This window comes from Polypterus senegalus, chromosome 4, assembly GCF_016835505.1.
Source record: "Polypterus senegalus isolate Bchr_013 chromosome 4, ASM1683550v1, whole genome shotgun sequence".
In the NCBI taxonomy this organism is placed as follows: Eukaryota; Metazoa; Chordata; class Cladistia; order Polypteriformes; family Polypteridae; genus Polypterus; species Polypterus senegalus.
The window spans coordinates 235,575,720-235,594,702 of NC_053157.1; the positions used below are offsets into that span (position 1 = coordinate 235,575,720).

Consider the following 18,983-nt stretch of genomic DNA (forward strand, 5'->3'; position numbering starts at 1 on the left):
CCTCAGTTTAAAAGGTTTAATTTTCTTCTTAATAAAAATGTTAATGCAGTACTTCGCCGCTGCGAAGCGTGGGTATTTTGCTAGTTTATTTATATTGCACATTTAAAACAACATAGGAATGCAGTGGCCAAAGTGCTTTACAATAATAGAATAAAAGAAAACATACAAATAACATAAATTGAAGTCAAATATATGAACATAAATAAAATAAATATTAAATAGATGTTATATAATCACAATGAGCAAACCATCAGTATTACTGAAGCTCACGGAATGTAAGTGAATAGAAATAAGTCGTTTTTAACAGCTCAATTGTTGACGATTCCTTTATGTGAGGAGTGTAAGAGTTACATTTGAACCCTGCTCTATGTGTGCAGCTGGCATGTGTCTGAGGCTCATATCCTTCTGAGCTCATGCTTAAAAGCTGACGCTATTATTTTTATTCACTATGGTAAAATATGTTTCCTGTTTTGAACGAAGCTGGATCATAATATATATAGTATATAGGCCATTGTTCTTTTTGAGGTTCACACAGCTCCCAAGAATAAAAATGTAAAATATACATTCAAAATGTCACGTACATCCTAACAAACAGGACTATCAATCAAGTTGTGGTCATCAAGGTATCAACATCTGCCTTATCCTGTTAGCAACTGGGTGTAACCAATCATGTTAAACGCTTTCTGAATTTGTAATGAATTCCTTTTAAAGAAAAATGACCTAATCAATGAATTGTATAAATATAGCCTGAGGACCTTTTTTTTTTTCCTTTGTAGCAATGTGACTAACATGTAAGATACTTGTTACCTCTTCAAAGATTTAGATAAAGAATAACGATTGACGCTTTCTCCTGCCTGTGTGTTTTTTAATTGCTTAATTTAAATCGGGACATTCCGGTGGGGGGTGTCTGTATGTATTCAGTTTTCTTCCACATGAGGTAAAGAGTTCCACAGGCGAGGAGCAGCAGCTGCAAACACTCTGTCTGCCCCTCTTAGTTTTAGACTCGGTACGAGGGACAACAAGAGACAACTGACCAGAAGATCTAAGCACTCTGGATGGCTGATGTAAAACACACAATTCAGATAAATAGGCAGCAGCAAGCCTATGTAAAGATTTAAAAACTAGCAACGAGATTTTAAAATCAATTCGAAAACTGACAGGCAGCCAGTGTAAAGAAGCTAATATTGAAGATACAGAATAAGACTTTCTTGCCCCAACTAGAAGGCGAGCGTCAGCATTCTGGACCAACTGTAACCTGCGTATCAGGGATTTGTTAATCCCAGAATACAGCGAGTTACTGTACAGTAATCCCTCCTTGATCACGGGAGTTGTGTTCCAGACCACCGCGATAGGTGAAAATCCGCAAAGTAGAAACCATATGTTTCTATGGTTATTTTTATATATTTTAGGCCCTTAGAAACTCTCCCACACTGTTTATAAATATTCTCCGTACAGTTATAGAGTAAACCCTCGTTTATCGCGGTTAATCTGCTTCAGACAGATAAATGAATTTCCACGAAGTAGGATTCTTTATTTATAAATTGTGGTCCCCGGCCGGGCTCCAGCTTGTGCCTCCTCCAGACCGCGAGGGGGCGTCCGTCCTGGTTCTGTTGGGGGCCGCAGGTAGAGGGCTTGGAAGCCCAGCCCTGTAGGGACCCGTGGCCACTGCCAGGCGGCGCCCCGATGCCGGTTTATCCCGTGTGGTCGCTGGCCGGGGCTGGAGCCCGGCTGGGACGCCTTGGAGGACCAGAGGAGGGCGTGTGCCTCCTCCAGACCGAGGGGCGCCCGTCCCTGGTTATGCAGGAGGCCTCGGGTAGGGGGCTTCGAAGCCCAGCCCTGTAGGGACCCGTGGCCACGCCCCAGTGCCTTATTGTCCCGGGAGCCCGGCACTTCCGCCACACCAGGAAGTGCCGGGGGGAAGACGACAGGGGACACCCGGACGGCTTCCGGGTGCGCAGGCACTTCCTACACAGGGTGTGGCTAACTCTAATTACCGGGAAGCAGATGGAGCCCATCCGGGTTCCCATAAGAGGGGCCGCCTCCCTCCAGTCATGGGTGGAAGTCGGAGGCAGTAATGCACGGAGCTTGAGAGAGGACAGAAGGCGGCCAGGAAGCAAGGCACAGAAACTGTGGGCCCTGGACTTTGGGGGATTCAGTGCCAGCAGCACTGGGGTTCGTGAGTGCACGTGACTTTTGTGGAATTGTATATAGTGTAAATAAACAGTGTGTGGGTGCAAAATATGTTGTCCATCTGTCTGTGCCGGGGCCAGCGTTCACAAAATCTAATATTTTTGCAGTTAGAGCATAGAAAACCTGCTTACAACCTTCTAAATACGTTTTTTAACATTATTAGAGCCCTCTAGACATGAAAGAACACCCATTAGTCAAAAGTTTAAACTGTGCTCCATGACAAGACAGAGATGACAGTTCTGTCTCACAATTAAAAGAATGCAAACATATCTTCCTCTTCAAAGGAGCGCCGTCAGGAGCAGAGAATGTCAGAGATATAGAGCGAGAAAAGCAAACGATCAAAAATCAATACGGTGCTGTTCGGGCTTTTAAGTATGTGAAGCATCGCGATAAAGCGGCCGCAATGAAGGGATCAATGTGAAGGTAGTCTTTCAGCATTTTTTAAAGGAGTGTCCGTATCCTCTAGGCCAGTGTGTGAACAGCCCCTCCGTCAGGAGCAGAGAATGTCAGAGAGAGAGAAAAGCAAACAATCAAAAATCAATATGGGCTGTTAGAGCTTTTAAATGTCGCGAAGCACAGCAGAAGAAGCATATCGAATATCATTGAGGAGTTTTATTTAATACGTAATATGTGCTCTGATTGGGTAGCTTCTCAGCCATCCGCCAATAGCGTCCCTTGTATGAAATCAACTGGGCAAACAAACTGAGGAAGCGTGTAGCATAAATTAAAAGACCTATTGTCTGCAGAAATCCGCGAACCAGCGAAAGATCCGTGATATATATTTAGATATGCTTACATTTAAAATCCGCGATGGAGTGAAGCCGCGAAAGTCAAACCACGATATAACGAGGGATCACTGTAAACAAGGTGAGATAAGATAAAAGCATGAGTAGCTTTCTCAAGATCCCTAGAAGATAAAAAAGGCCTGATCTTACCTAATAGTCGAAGGTGGAAAAAGCAACTCTTGACTACAGAATTAACGTGTTTCTCAAAAGAGAGGTTACTGTCAAAGATAACACCAAGACTGCCGACTTGAGGTTTGCAAACGGCAGAGAAAGAGCCGAGAAGACCAAGACCAATTTGGGCTTTAGCTGATGGACCCATTACAAGCACCTCTGTTTTATTTTGATTCAGATCAAGAAAATTATTAGCCATCCAGTATCTTAGTTCAGAAAGAGAGCTGTGCAGTTGATTCATTGCAGAGTTGCAGACGGGAATATAAACCTGAGTATCATCAGCATAACCGTGAAAAAAATTGTTACATTTCCTAAAAATAGCTCCAATACGGTGAAGGTATATAGAGAATAAAATAGAAAATAAGAAAACCAGTACAATCTAGTGTAGCAGAATGTAATGTAGGGTAAATGCTAAAAAGTATGTATAAGTCAGAAGTGCACGTTAGAACAAAAAGAGTGCCGGCGTAAATTATGTTGCTCACCCGGCCTCTAAGATTTTTCATGCATATGTTTGTCATCGTTATTCTGTTATGCTGATGTATTTTTATGAGAGTCTTTATTCCACCTGTCGCCAAAATCATGGTAAACACTTTCCCTCCTGATATTGGATAAGTTGCCCTGTCACTTGAACTGCCTTATGCCAATGTAAACCGACCTGAATCTTTCACTTAGAATAAATAGATTTTTATTGTTCTAGAGGAACAAAGGGGTGTGTGTTATAGTTGAAAGTTAACCCTTTCAGCCCTGGATGTTCTGTGTTTATGGTAAAAATTGTGAGATATTCTACCTTTGGGGTGTCTAGGAATCTCAAAAAAAAAAAAAATAAAATAATAATAATAATGACCACTATTATTATACAATAGCTGCAAAATACTTCAATACTAATTATTTCACTTCCTAGTTTCGTGGACTGCATGCCAGTTTTTCCAGTCTGCACTAATAATAGCACAGCCGGTTCCAATGGATGCAAACATACCTGTGCTTTATAAAAACGGCTGCATAAATATGTACTATTTAAGTGTATTTAAGAAGTGTTAACACAATCCGTGAGTGTCAATAAAGGTATTGTTCTCATCCTGGACTGGCTTTGTGGTTTACCTTTAACACTGCTCTGACTGTGGTAAATGATTTTCTGATGGTCGACATCATTGGCAGCATAAACAAGTTCATACTGTAAGGGAAGTTGTAATGCCGTTATGAATGGGGCAGAAGATTCTAACATAACAACAGTCTTCACTATCATTCGATAAATAAATAAGTTTTTGTTGCTTTAAATATGGTAAAGGAATCCATCCATCCATTATCTGACCCGTTATATCCCAGCCAACCCTGGGCACAAGGCAGGGAACAAACCCTGGGCAGGGCACACACACACCAAGCACACACTTGGGACAATTTAGAATTGCCAATGCACCGAACCTGCATGTCTGTGAACTGTGAGAAGAAACCCATACAGACATGGGGAGAACATGCAAACTCCACGCAGGGAGGACCCAGGAAGCTAACTGCGAGGCAGCAACGCTACCCACTGCGCCACTGTGCCACCCAGTAAAGGAATCTCTCTTTTAAATAATTTCCATGGGTGCTTAAGAATACCTGTAGAGAGTGGCCTTATTTTTGTAGTGTATGTGGCAAACGATTCTCAAGCAGCAGTGGACTTTCTAAACATCTCAAGGCTGTTTTAAATGTGTCGATTTGTTTCTCGGACAACAGCAGCCTCAATAGCCATATGATAATCCACACAGAAACAGCAGCATCGCACAAGTCACCGTCAAGACTTGCGAGTGAGGTTCACTCCTGTCCTGAAGGTTCGAAAGTAAGCAGACTAAGCCATTGTTGTGAAATTTAAGCAGAGAGAGAAGCCTTGAATTAGTAACGTGGAAAAATGAAGAAAGAAGGAATAAAGGGAGGATTGAAATGTAACTCTCCTAACTACTCAAATTTTCATGAGCAGTGTTGGGGTGTGGCACAGTAAAAGTAACATTAGGCCCTTCTCAAGCGGGGTCATTTTTGCTAAATCGCTTGTAATTCGACCTCTCGAAATTAGAATCATTGCTGTTATTGAACTATCTGGAGTATAAACACATGTTTGGTCTCTTTGTAAAGGTAACATTCTCTAGTTTCACCCTTAGTAGTCAGAATCACTGTAGGTGTGACTGATCAAAAGTTATGCACATTAGAACTCACAAAAAAAACGAATTTTTTTGTTCTCGCCTAAGTTTTTTTATGAAAATAAAGGAAAATAAAGCTGCAGTAGGTAGGTGGGGACAGAAACACACTATGTACCAACAGAATAACTTGTTGACTACTCACATTTCAAATTTGAAAAGAATACCTGTAAAAATGACATTTTTTACACCAGTTTTTATGTGGGCATGCCCAGGGGCTTTTTAGAGGGACCATTATCCACATTTTGGAACGTATGGAAAAGTGTAATAACTTTTGAATGCTTCAACCCACAGATATCAATGAGGGCTCTACTGAAAGCTTACACCTAAAGGAATCTATATCTACACACAGTGTCACTCTATTAGTTATGGAAATAATAAAAACAATAAAAAATACACATTTCTATGTAAAAATAGTCAATACAAGTCTTATGGGCCAAAAATATATTTATATTTTTTATTTTTTACTTTTTTTTTTATAAAATGCACACAAACTATATATATTTCTTTTACAAACTGTTACAACACAGCTCAGCGTTTTTCCATGTGCCACTTGATGGCAGCAATCACTAGCAAGCAGAAAGCACAAGGGCGTGTCACATGTCGCTCTCTGCCATTAGACATCTCCTGGGCCGGTTGAATACTTTCGCAGCGCAATACATGCATCTATTATTTAATCGAGCGTTTATTTACGTTTAAACTTCTACTTTTATTCATATTTAAAATGCGAAAAAACTTGGCGAAATCACAATAAACAACCACGCACCAACTCTGCAGACTGGCACAAATGCCACCTTCACGCAGCTCCGATCGTTTTGTTTACAAGTTAGTATGGCAAGTTACATATCAAAATGCTCGGCTGCTCATTGGCTGTAAGTTTTGAGTGTCAGTCACAGTGTCCAATCAAACTGGTAGATTCTACCAGGGTTTGGAGCTATACGTCATCCTTCAAGCTGTCTGTGACACTCGTTGGCTATACGAGGTGCCAGTCAACCCCAGACCCGTCGTAATTGGCCAACTTAGGTGTGAATCAGAAGCTAACACTTCCGTGTTTCATGTGGTAGCATGGTTATCGCCGACAGAAACAAATTACGTCTGATATGAGCAATATAAATGAAAAAAAAATTACGTAGGTGGTCTCAAGTTATGAAACGTTTTCTGGAGTTTTTGTCCCTTTGAGAATATATCGTGTGTTTTGGACCTAAATCGTTTTACTGGATTATATTCGCTGGAGCCTTACGGACACAATGGGATCAATACTGCTCGGAAATATTGATGTTTGACTTGCAGGGAGGGACAGTCAACTCTTAAAAGCATGTACTTCTCTGTAAAAAAGGCTTTAGTGTCAGTGCTGTGGTTGTTGTGTGTCAAAATGGTTTATATCATCGGAAAGACGAGACTTTGAAGTTTCATTTGATGGGTGGTATGTCGAGATGCATGGCAGATGGGCATGCACACATTACTGTAACGTTTTTAAAACGCTGTTATGTCCCGGGACCGGCACGTGTGCGCGTTTAGATAGATAGATAGATAGATAGATAGATAGATAGATAGATAGATAGATAGATAGATAGATAGATAGATAGATAGATAGATAGATACTTTATTAATCCCAAGGAGAAATTCACATACTCCAGCAGCAGCATACTGATAATAAAATGTATGTAGCCCAATTACTTTTTTAAAAGTAATGGGTAAACTAATCCATTTCTTAAATACATATTTTTTAAACTACCTTGCATTGCTTAAAAAAAAAATGAAACAAATATATGTTACCGTATTAATATAGGAGCTTATTCCCACCACTCAAAAAAGCACATGTTTTCCCTCAGATTGTGAAGATGCTCCCTACTTCTGTTGGTGTAACATCATTCACGCTCAAGCTCTGGTCGTCTGATGACATTTGAGGAGGAGGTTAACTGTGCAATCAAGACAAACTGACAAAAGTTATAAGTATAGTACATTTGATTTTGCATGAGCTGAGGGGCAAATTTAATCAGCCCACTTTAGAGTCATGGGGGGCCATAACAGCAGCATTTTCTGAAAGTCCAGATAAATAATATCATAAGCTCCACCTTGATCATATCCTTTTGTTCCTTTCCTCATGGAATTCCAGCATGTTAGTAAATTAAAACATGCCCTCCCTCTTCTTAGTTGCAGCAGGTAGACAAACATGCAGGCAATGCACTTACCTTGCTGTTTGCGTAATAATCCAGCAGAGCTGAAAAAAAAAAAAAAACTTAAAGATGAAATAAAATCAACAGCGATAGAATCCATAACGTCTCGACCGCGATCGCTAAAATAATTTGTAGAAATCTTTAATGGCATCCAAGCAGCCCAATGCAAAAATACAAGCTTCGTCCACGTGTTACAAGCAGTCTGAAAGACGCCAGCTGTTTCTATCAGTCTACCTACAAGGGTAAAGGTTAAAGGTTTTGGCAAACCCCCGCCTATTTTGGTACTTTTAAGAAATCGGTGTGTGTTTAAACACACAGAAATAATTAAATTGCCTTTTAAATATAGCTTAAATAACGAACCTACGTTATAAGCTAATGTTTAAAAAGAATTTGTAAAACGGTGTACACATATAGCGCTAAAATGCAAAAGAGCTCTAACAACAAAGTGGAAAAAGAATCAATACATTTGGGGATGAAACTTGCAATGAGAAACATACCTTTGTACCTTCTGGTAAGTACTGGCCAAACTTTGTTTTAAAAAGGGATTAATTGGATAAGTATGAAGTTAAAAACATGAGGCAGTTTCTCATAAGACAAAGAAAGATAATGATATGTTTAATTGGTTTAAAGTAAATCAAAATAGAATGTCTCCACTCTGTTTAAAACCTATAAACGTGCAAAACATTTTTCCTTTTAAACCCTCATCAAGTTTAAAGGAAAAATGCTCTTTTAATAATACTAAATAATAAGGGAGACAAGTTCTCGCGGATATGTAGCATATGCCCAATTGTGTATGAATGGAGGTTATGTATTTTCGGAACTCTTAAGGGAATGTATGGTGGCGCAGTGGTTAGCACACTTGCCCAGTGAAACGAGATAAAGGTTCAAGCATGTATGTTTTCCTTGTTAAGCCAGGATATTCTCTGTGACCGCGTAAAGTTTTGTGGGAATACTTTCTTGTTGTGGACTTGTGCTGCGTGATTTCTCCACGAGTGGATTTTTCTTGATTGCCGCTGAATTTACGAATCGCCACGGACAATATTTTGCCCTTGCTGCCGCTGAACCGTGATGTTCGCCACGAAATTTCCATGATCTGGAAAATCGCGCGTATGAAACTGAGGTAAGAAACATTCCTAACATGTTCAGTAATATCAGCTTGCGGCCTGAGATGTTGTTTGATTAATAAGAGGCATGAAGGAAAAGACGCGTTTACGTATGTTGCATCGTGAAGCCCTATAGATAAAAAAAAGCACAACCTCGAGTGAGTTTATAGCACGTTTAATAGAAATCGAGAACTTTATTCTGTGAATGAAGTATTGTTGTAAAAGAGAACGTGAGTATGTGAATATATGTGAAAGAATGAAGTAATTGTCAAATAATGTGTGTAGAAATGACTGAAAGGAGTGAAGGTTGATTGTCTGTTTCTCCAGTGAACGAATTTCTGCTTTAGCCAAGTAATTCTGCTTGGACATGAAGCAGAGTTTAGAATCTAGAAAAGAAAAAGAAAAGACGAATAAATTATCTTTATTCAGAGTCTGGGGTGGCAGATGCGTGTTTATGTCATTTGTAAGTCTGTCTTTCTATGTTCGTCAGCTGACTAAGAATGTTAAATCAAACTGTAGAAATGGGAGACGTCCCATATAATAATATTCAAAGTTAAATGTAATACATGTGGATATCAATAGTGATCATGACTGGTGATTGATAACACAATCTGTGCCAGGTCTGTGTCTTTGAAGCCTGCAAAACAGATGCAGAGTTTAAATAACGCCATGACGTATTGACCTCGATGAATCTCGGAATAGCTTGTACCATGGTCAGTCAAAGAGTTTAAGCATTTTCAAAACTAGTATTATAAGCATAAAAATTTAATTAAAATCTATAGATGTTCTTTTTCTCCAGATTCAGCAAATCCAGTGACCAACGGATGAAAAACACAAACTATGTTTCTATACAAGTTGCAAAAAATAGCTTAATAGCAAGTTTGGGCAGAGCAATTAGAAATAATCTAATCGAAGGATAGTGAATACAGTATTTATCAATCATAAATTAATGAACAGCAGCTATTGGAATAATTGTCTTGCATGCTGATTTAGTGCAAGTGTTAAATGTTTAAATGAAAAAATGCAAACAAATGAACACTAGACTGATTTCTGTCTCTTGGTCTTCATGAAAAACAGTATAGAGGGTTTACATATTTTGATGTATGACAAATGATTATTATTATCACTTCAGTAATTACAAACTGTATTAGAATTGAAATACATGTATTGATTTGTCTCTGTTAGTGATTAATTTTAGGAAGAGTTGTTATTGCATCAATGTATTAAGTTAATGCGCAGTGATCATGCACATAGCATGAACATAAGTAAAGTTAGACCTCTTTTATCACTGAAAGATGCTGAGAAATTAGTTCACGCGTTTGTTTTCAGTCGACTAGATTGCTGTAACGCACTCCTCTCAGGACTACCCAAAAAAGATATAAATCACTTGCAACGAGTGCAGAATGCAGCTGCTAGAATCCTAAATAGGAAAAGAAAATCAGAACACATTACTCCAGTTTTGATGTCACTACACTGGTTACCTGTGTCATTCAGAATTGACTTTAAAATTCTGCTTATGGTTTATAAAGCCTTAAATAATCTCGCCCCATCTTATATATCGGAATGTCTGACACCTTATATTCCAAATCGTAACCTCAGATCCTCAAATGAGTGTCTCCTTAGAATTCCAAGAACAAAACTTAAAAGAAGTGGTGAGGCAGGCGGCCTTCTGCTGTTATGCACCTAAAATCTGGAATAGCCTGCCAATAGGAATTCACCAGGCTGATACAGTAGAGCACTTTAAAACACTGCTGAAAACACATTACTTTAACATGGCCTTTTTATAACTTCATTTTAATCGTAATTTAACTTAATCCTGATACTCTGTATGTTCAATTCATCATAACAACTATTCATGGTGGCTCTAAAATCGGTACTGACCCCTACTCTTTTTCTGAGCTTTTTCCGGTTTCTTGTGGTGGTGGTGCCACCTCCACCTACTCAAAGCTTCATGATGCTCCAACAATGATGGACGGATTAAAAGGAAGAAGTCTACGTGACCATCATCATCATTCAAGCCCTTCCGTGAGAACCCTAAATCCAAAGAGGACTGTTTCATTTATGTTAGGTAGAATGCCCAGAGGGGACTGGGCGGTATCATGGTCTGGAACCCCTACAGATTTTATTTTTTCTCCAGCCGTCTGGAGTTTTTTTGTTTTTTCTGTCCCCCTGGCCATTGAACCTTACTCTTATTCGATGTTAATGTTGATTTATTTTTTATAATTATGTCTTTCATTTTTCTATTCTTTAATATGTAAAGCACTTTGAGCTACTGTTTGTATGAAAATGTGCTATATAAATAAATGTTGTTGTTGTTATAGCTAAATGGATTATTCAGTTATACATTAGAACCATTGTATGTAACATCCTGTTATAAGTTAAGACACTTGGATAACCGAGGCAATGTGTTAATTTTGTGTAATATATGATCCTACTGAAGACACATTGTCACTAGCATAGTTTAAATGTATTAATCTATTTCTTAGTGTTGTCTTATGAGACTGAACTGCGGGTCTAGAATTGTCATTTATAATGCTGCATTTGTATGATACATATGATTGGGAAATAATTGCTTTATGTTATGTATTTGCTCTACCTTGCACCCTTCTTTAGTTAGCCTAGCAAGTACAGTAGTTTAGTTTGGCCACTCAATTTAGTGGTTAAAGCCTCTCCATTCAGTGGTAAAGTTTTATGAATGAAGTAACAGGTGGTGTACACACAAACGAAGATTTACAGAGACTGTACTGCACTAATGACTTTTAATCTGCTGCACATACCTGAGAATAGCAGGTGAAGAAACATTTGCTTTTCCAGTGAAGAGCTAAAGAAAGAAAGATTGTAAGTCCAGCTACTCAAACTTGATGCCATGATGTGAGCAGACCTTTTTACTACTACGACAAGTTTTATGGACTCTTCCAGGACAGGCTGTAGCTACTGAGGTGATGTAACAGCTGTTGAAGGCTCCCATGAATGACCACTGGATAAAGTACAAGCCTAGAGGGAAGTGCACCTCTGCTAAAAAGGGACAGTCACCATGTGTTCATCTTATGAGCTCCCCTAATGGTAAAAGGACTGTTTACTTTCTGTTCCAGTAAGAAAAAAAAACTTTAGTGCCTTGAAGCAGTCACACTTTCTTCAGACGGATCTGCAAAGCCACCAAGAAAAAGACTTTATTAACAAACCACTGGGTTGGACAAGGCATATATACAATATACTACTCACAAAAATTAAAGGAACACTTTAAAGAAACATATTAGATACATCAGATCTCAATATGAAGTTGGATATCTATACAAATAACGACAGGGCAATGTCTTAGGAACAAAAGGATGCCAAGTCTTTTAATGGAAATAAAAGTTTTCTGCCTACAGAGGGCTCAATTGTGTAGACACCCTAAAATCAGAGTGAAATGAAGATGTGGCAGGCTAGTCCATTTTTTCAAAAACTTAATTTCTGCTACTCAAAATGCTTTTCAGTATCTTGTGTGGCCCCCACGAGCTTGTATGCATGCTTGACAACGTCGGTTCATGCTCCTAATGAGACGACGGATGGTGTCTTGTGGCATTTCCTCCCAGATCTGTATGAGGGCATCCCTGAGCTGTTGTACAGTCTGAGGAGCAACCTGGCGGCGCCTAATGGACCGAAACATAATGTCCCACAGATGTTCTATTGGGTTTAAGTCAGGGGATCGTGAAGGCCATTCAATTGTTTCAATTCCTTCATCCTCCAGGTACTGCCTGCATACTCTTGCCACATGAGGCCGGGCATTGTCGTGCATTAGGAGGAAACCAGGACCTACTGCACCAGCGTAGGGTCTGACAATGGGTTCAAGGATTTCATCTCGATACCTTATGGCAGCCAGAGCACCATTTCCTACGCAGTAGATGTCTGTGCGTCCCTCCATGGATATGCCTCCCCAGACCATCATTGACCCACCACCAAACCTGTCATGTTGAACGAAATTGCAGGCAGCATATCGTTCTCCTTGTCTTCTCCAGACTCTTTCACATCTATCACAGCTGCTCAGGGTGAACCTGCTCTCGTCTGTAAAAAGTACAGGGCGCCAGTGGCGGACTTGCCAATTCTGGTTCTTGAGCAAATGCCAGTCGAGCTCCACGGTGCTGGGCAGTGAGCACAGGGCCCACTACAGGACGTCGGGCCCTCAGGCCATCTTCATGAAGTATGTTCATGATTGTTTGGGTAGAGACATTCACACCAGTGGCCCTCTGGAGGTCATTCTGTAGGGCACGAGCAGTGCTCAGCCTGTTCCGCCTTGCAAAAGGAGGAGGTATCGGTCCTGCTGATGGGTTGAGGACCTTCTACGGCCCTGTCCAGCTCTCCGAGAATAACAGCCAGTCTCCAGAAATCTCCTCCATGTTCTGGAGATTGTGCTGGGAGACACATTAAACCTTCTTGCTGCAGGACGTGTGGATGTGCCATCCTGGAGAAGTTGGACAACCTGTGCAACTTCTGTAGGGTTAAGGAATCGCCTCATACTGCCAGTAGAGATGATTACTCAAGCCACAACTAGCACGAGTGGAAAACCAGCCAAAAAAGATCAAGAGGGAGAAACTTGAAATGACCTCCACATGTAAAACCAGTCCTGTTTTGAGGGTTTTCTAATTGTTGCCACTTTAGTGCACCTGTCGTTAAGTCCATGAACACCAAGACAGCTGAAAGTGATTAACAATGACCTCAGCTGCTTAACCAACCAGAAAATTATCAGACAGGTTTAATTGATTTCATGCCAGGCCCAATAAAAAAGTGTTCCTTTAATTTTTGTGAGCAGTATATATATATATATACTCAGCAAAAAAAAGAAACGTCACTTTTTCAGGACTGTGTATTTCAACAATAATGGATGGATGGATCTTGTACTCTGATTGTGATGCCCACAGCTCTGACGGGTACCAAAGGTCAGAACATCTAAATGACACACTACACATTTTTAAAGGAACCGACTGAACTAAAGCAGCTTTAAGGATTTGGAGAAATTGGTATCCCATGTCCTCTAGAGCAGGTTTCTTCAACGTCTTTGTCTTGAGGGCCACATTACCAAATGTTAAATGTTTGGAGGGCCACACATAATACTTGGATAAATAAACTAAAAGAACGGCGCTGAATACAGTATTATAATGTGGCTCTTAATGTTCCATGTATATTTAAGAGCATTGCAATATGTATATTTGAATATACTTTAACCAAATAACTTTGATTTATGATTTTTTCCCCTTTGAGTCACCTAAAATGATTGTTATTAGGTGTGCTATAAAAATGTACTTTTATTATTACATGTAGGTTACAAACTGAAAGACTTCTCGACTATTAAATAGGAATTTTCAATGAAATAAAGCGGATCTCGGACTACTTGGTCTTATTTATCGATCCCCCTCGCCTCTCCTCCATATCGTTGATCGTATTGCACTTGGTTACGTTCGACATTGGCTGTGGATCATCCACCAATCCAAGTCCCGGGTTAACAACGACTGCCACCAGTACTGTTAGCTAACCGGGTGCTGGCGGAAGTTGGCCGAAGAAGAGGAGGAGACGCGTCAGGAGACAGGAGGAAGGTAAACAGAGTGTAGGAATTTTGAATATTATATGGAGAAAGAGGACATGCAGGTGATGGGTGTAACATAACAAGACGCAGAGGACAGGAGAATATGGAAAAAGATAATCCGCTGTGGCAATCCCTAACGGGAGTTACCGAAAGAAGAAGGAAGAAGTAACCGAATAATTCCGTCTCATTGAAAAAATATCAAATCAGGAAGGCCCACGTGCGAAGTCGGCTAGATCACGTGTCCGTTGTCGCATGCTGATGACGGGATTTTGACGCGCCTTGCTTTATATATCTTCGCGCACGCCCTCTGCTCAGTTGTCCCGCGTGTTCGGAGTTTGAACTTCATTCAGGATATAAAACAGGCAAAAGAGAAAACAGTAAGTAAGACCGAGTCGGACCTGCGATGCGAGTACGTATTTGAATCTGCGGGCATTGCGTTACGGGCTTCTAGATTTTTAAACGGTGACCGACACGGAGTTGGGAGCTCAAGTCTGTCCAGCTAACGGTCCGTGTTTAGAGTGTTTTGGTGGCAGTGAAGTGAAAATCCGACATCCTTGGTGCTTTATGTGAGTGTGTAGAGCTTTTAAAAGCATCAGTTCGCAATACTCGAATAGCGAGTTCCCAGCAGAGAGAAAGAGGAACTTTAAAACTAACCTGTAAAGGGGGGCACCTCGGGTTTCGTTCAGTATACATGAACACTTGCTGGTTTGTTTTTTACAATAAGAGATGCAACCTGTTAGTTAAGAATTCCACGGTCACGTCAATGCGCAAAGCAATGTCCTTTAAAACTGGCGACGGTTGTCTTTTCATTGAATGAAAACCCCGCAAACGTTAAAGCGACATAAAGTCACATATAATGGATACAAGAGGCTTTATGTTCATTCGCGGGCGCATTACATCTCAAAAGTATCACAGCAGTCGGTGCACATCTTATACCAAATAAAAATTGTACAACTGACCCTGTAGGATAAATAAATACATTCTTTATACACACGTCAATTAAGCGACTTATTACTAACTCTGCAGCAGAAACCCCTCTGCTTATTGAATGCATCAAGTTTAAGTAACAAACGTCGGGAAGAATCTGTCGGCGGAGTCAAACCCTTCGTGCTAAAATGTTCTTCTTTAAGACTGCAAGTCGCTTCACCTCTAAAATACTACTCTAGGAAGGTTTCTCTTGTAAGATGGATGGAATCCTTTTTGGGAACAAAGAGAACTGGATGGAGGCAGATTTCTATTTCAAATACACGCTGTATTCTCTGCCGCTGCCAGCACATGGTCAGGCCAAAGCAAAGCAATAGCAATCTTACTTCCTCTCACATATCCTCACATATCTCGAATGGGACTTCATAAACACTACCTTCATTATAATGAACAAGGAAATGAACATTGCAAATCTAAATGTGGGGATATTCCTATTCCCATTCTAATATAATGAACATTTACTTCTCTAATTTAATGCTTAAGTGACAACATAACTTGACACTACTCCCTCCCTCGGGAAAGAAACATCCACGTTTCTAGCCTTGTAAATCTACAATTTAGAAAATAGATACTTTATTAATCCCAAGGGGAAATTCACATACTCTAGCAGCAGCATACTGATAAAAAAAAACAATATTAAAATAAAGAGTGATAACAATGCAGGTATAACAGACAATAACTTTGTATAATGTTAACGTTTACCAGGGGGTGGAATTGAAGAGTCAAAGTGTGGGGGAGGAATGATCTCCTCAGTCTGTCAGTCTGTCTGGAGATGATCCTGTTCAGTGGATTCTCCATGATTGACGGGAGTCTGCCACAGATGTCAGACTGTCCAACTCCGTGCCTACAATAGAGCCTGCCTTCCTCACCAGTTTGTTCAGGTGTGAGGCGTCCTTCTTCTTTATGCTGCCTCCCCAGCACACCGAGGGCGCTCGCCACAACCGTCTGATAGAACATCTGCAGCATCTTATTGGAGATGTTGAAGGACGCCAGCCTTCTAGTGAAGTATAGTCGGCTCTGTCCTCTCTTGCACAGAGCATCAGGATTGGCAGTCCAGTCCAACTTATCATCCAGCTGCACTCCCAGGTATTTATCAGTCTGTACTCTCTGCACAGTCACCTCTGGTTATCATGGGGTCCATGAGGGGCCTGGGCCTCCTAAAATCCACCACCAGTCCCTTGGTTTTGCTGGTATTCAGGTGTAAGTGGTTTGAGTCGCACCATTTAACAAAGTCCTTGATTTGGTTCCTATACTCCTCCGCCTGCCCACTCCTGATGCAGCCCACGATAGCAGTGTCGTCCGCGAACTTTTGCACGTGGCAGGACTCCAAGTTGTATTGGAAGTCTGATGTATGTTGGCTGAACAGGACCGGAGAAAGTCCAGTCCACAGCGGCGCTCCTGTGCTGCTGACCACAATGTCAGACCTGCAGTTCCCAAGACGCACATACTGAGGTCTGTCTGTAAGATAGTCCACAATCCATGCCACCAGGTGTAAATCTACTCCCATCTCTGTCAGCTTGTCCCTAAGGAGCAGAGGTTGGATGGTGTTGAAGGCGATAGAGAAGTCCAGAAACATAATTCTTACAGCACCACTGCCTCTGTCCAAGTGGGAGAGGGATCGGTGTAGCATATAGATGATGGCATCCTCCGCTCCCACCTTCTCCTGGTATGCGAATTGCAGAGGGTCGAGGGCGTGACGGACCTGTGGCCTCAGGTGGTGAAGCAGCAGCCGCTCCATGGTCTTCATCACATGTGACATCAATACATCAACAAGTTAACAATGTAATATTTTAACCCATTGCAAAGTTTTTAAGACGTTTTGCTAGGATAGTAGGACTAACTCCCCTATATCTTAGATACTTTATTAATCCCAAGGGGAAATTCACATTCTCATCATTGGGCTAGGACTGCGGTGTCTGTACTTGCCACAGCTTGATTGTTTACCATAGTATCGCTCTTCCAGCCGTCGTTTATGTTCTGGTGAAACAGAACGAGAGTAAGGACTAATTGGAAATTTCTCATCATCATAATCCTGTATATAACTGTGAAACATTGTGGACTCCTAGAGTAATGCTGGAGCTGTCTGTCAGGTAAATGATGGAATGGATGTTGATGAGAGTCATCCAAACTCTCTCTTGTAACAAGAGTGGGTTTCAAGTGGGGAGGATGATGTCCTTCAGAAGTAAATCCTAGCTGTCTGGCAAGCAGGTGATTAGATTGCTGTAGCTGGTTTAGATGTGTTTGTAAAGAATCCACCTTCAATGTTCCATAGCACGCCACAGATGGTGGTCGCTGTTTTTGGAAACGGATGGATCGGCAGTGGTAGTTAGTATTAGGGGAGGAATATGCTGGCTGAGATTCAGAGGTAGAGGACATATTTAGTAATTCTCTGGCTCTCTCACAACGGCTAGCCACAGTAAGGGCCTCTTCAATATTTTTTGGAACCCATTCGTTTATTTTCGATTGCAACACATAGGGTCGAAACCAGCAATGAAATTTCTCACCATTTTGTGCATTAGTGTCATAATCTGGAAACGCCTCAAGAACAAGACGTGTTATTTCAGCTCCATAAACTTCTAAACTTTCATTAGGTTTTCATGGGCGAGCATTAATGTAGGTCTGAAAGAAAGGCAGGAATTGCTTAAACCCAAACACTTCCTTCAGCTTAGATGAAACTGCAGTGTAATCTTCTTGTAAAGCTGTGAGGAGACTATCTCAATACCAAAGTGCTGTTTCTGTTAAATGTGTGGGAAGTAGAGCTGCTAACACTGGTTGTAACTTAGAAGCAGCCAAAGGGTGCAGGGCTGCAACAGCCACTTCAAACGGCCGAGCTCACCTTGCAAAAGATTCAGACCCATCACTTTTAGAAACGGGGGGGAGGGCAATGTAATAGGGAACAAATGGGAACTGTGCAGTAGCTGAGCCTCGGTCATTCTCCAGAAGTCACTTAAAATATCCCCCAGGTTTGCTGAATCAACTCCTATGGACATCTGTGATGATGCGGGTTTGGCTCCACGCTCCCATCGCTACTTGGGAGCCCTTCAACCCAACACCGTTGGTAATGTCACCGATGAGCTAGACAGTTGAGGCAATAACAACTGAGCAAGGGGATGGTAAAGATGTGCAAAGTGCTTTTATTAAAAAGACGATCAAAAACAAAGTGTTCAATAAAGTGCAGTGATTCCAAGTTAATTAAATAATCCATAAAAGAAAACGTGGAGGTTAAAATAGCAAAAAAAAAAAAAACGATCCTTTAAAATCGAGGTTAAAACGTTCTTACGGAAGCAGTCTTTAAAAATCAACAACAAGCTCGGTGCATCTTTTCTGTTAACGTCTCACCTGCTTCTCCCAATAGAACTATGCAGCAGGTGAGACTCTCTCACATACACCGGTCTGGAGACCTCCCGATCCTGGCTTCGGTCGGGCACTCTTCCCAGACCAGAGACTTGGACTCCTTGGTCTCCAGGACGCCCATACCAAGGACTGCAGCTCCAAGCCTCGCAACTCCCGCTGCCTTTCCGGTCTTCTGCGGCCAGTCGCCGTTCCCTGGTCACTCCCGCTACCTGATCGCTCAGCGGGAGCGACTTCAACTCCAACGCCTGGGTGTCGGCCTAACACCCAGCTTCCTCGCAGCTGCCCACGAGCTCTCGTTTGCTCACTCACCCATACGCTCTGTGTGTCTCTCTCTCGCACCGACTTGCTTCCTCGCTCCCTGCAACCTCCGTCCTCTTTTCCTTTCCCTTTTTTTTTTTCTCTCCTCCCAACCGACTCGCGCTTCTTTTATACAGCGAGGGGCCATAGTAGCTGCAGCACATTAACCACGGGAACAATAACGGATGTGGGCA

General features: G+C 41.3%; 1 protein-coding gene across 1 annotated transcript in view; it reads left to right on the top strand.

The window, feature by feature from the left end:
- The first annotated feature begins 14,408 nt into the window (after nucleotides 1–14,408).
- Nucleotides 14,409–18,983, top strand: part of LOC120528198 — a 38,691-nt gene continuing 34,116 nt past the window's right edge. The window contains exon 1 of the mRNA XM_039752283.1: nucleotides 14,409–14,531. The gene's annotated coding sequence lies outside the window, so the exon portion shown is untranslated. The remainder of the gene's footprint in view (nucleotides 14,532–18,983) is intronic.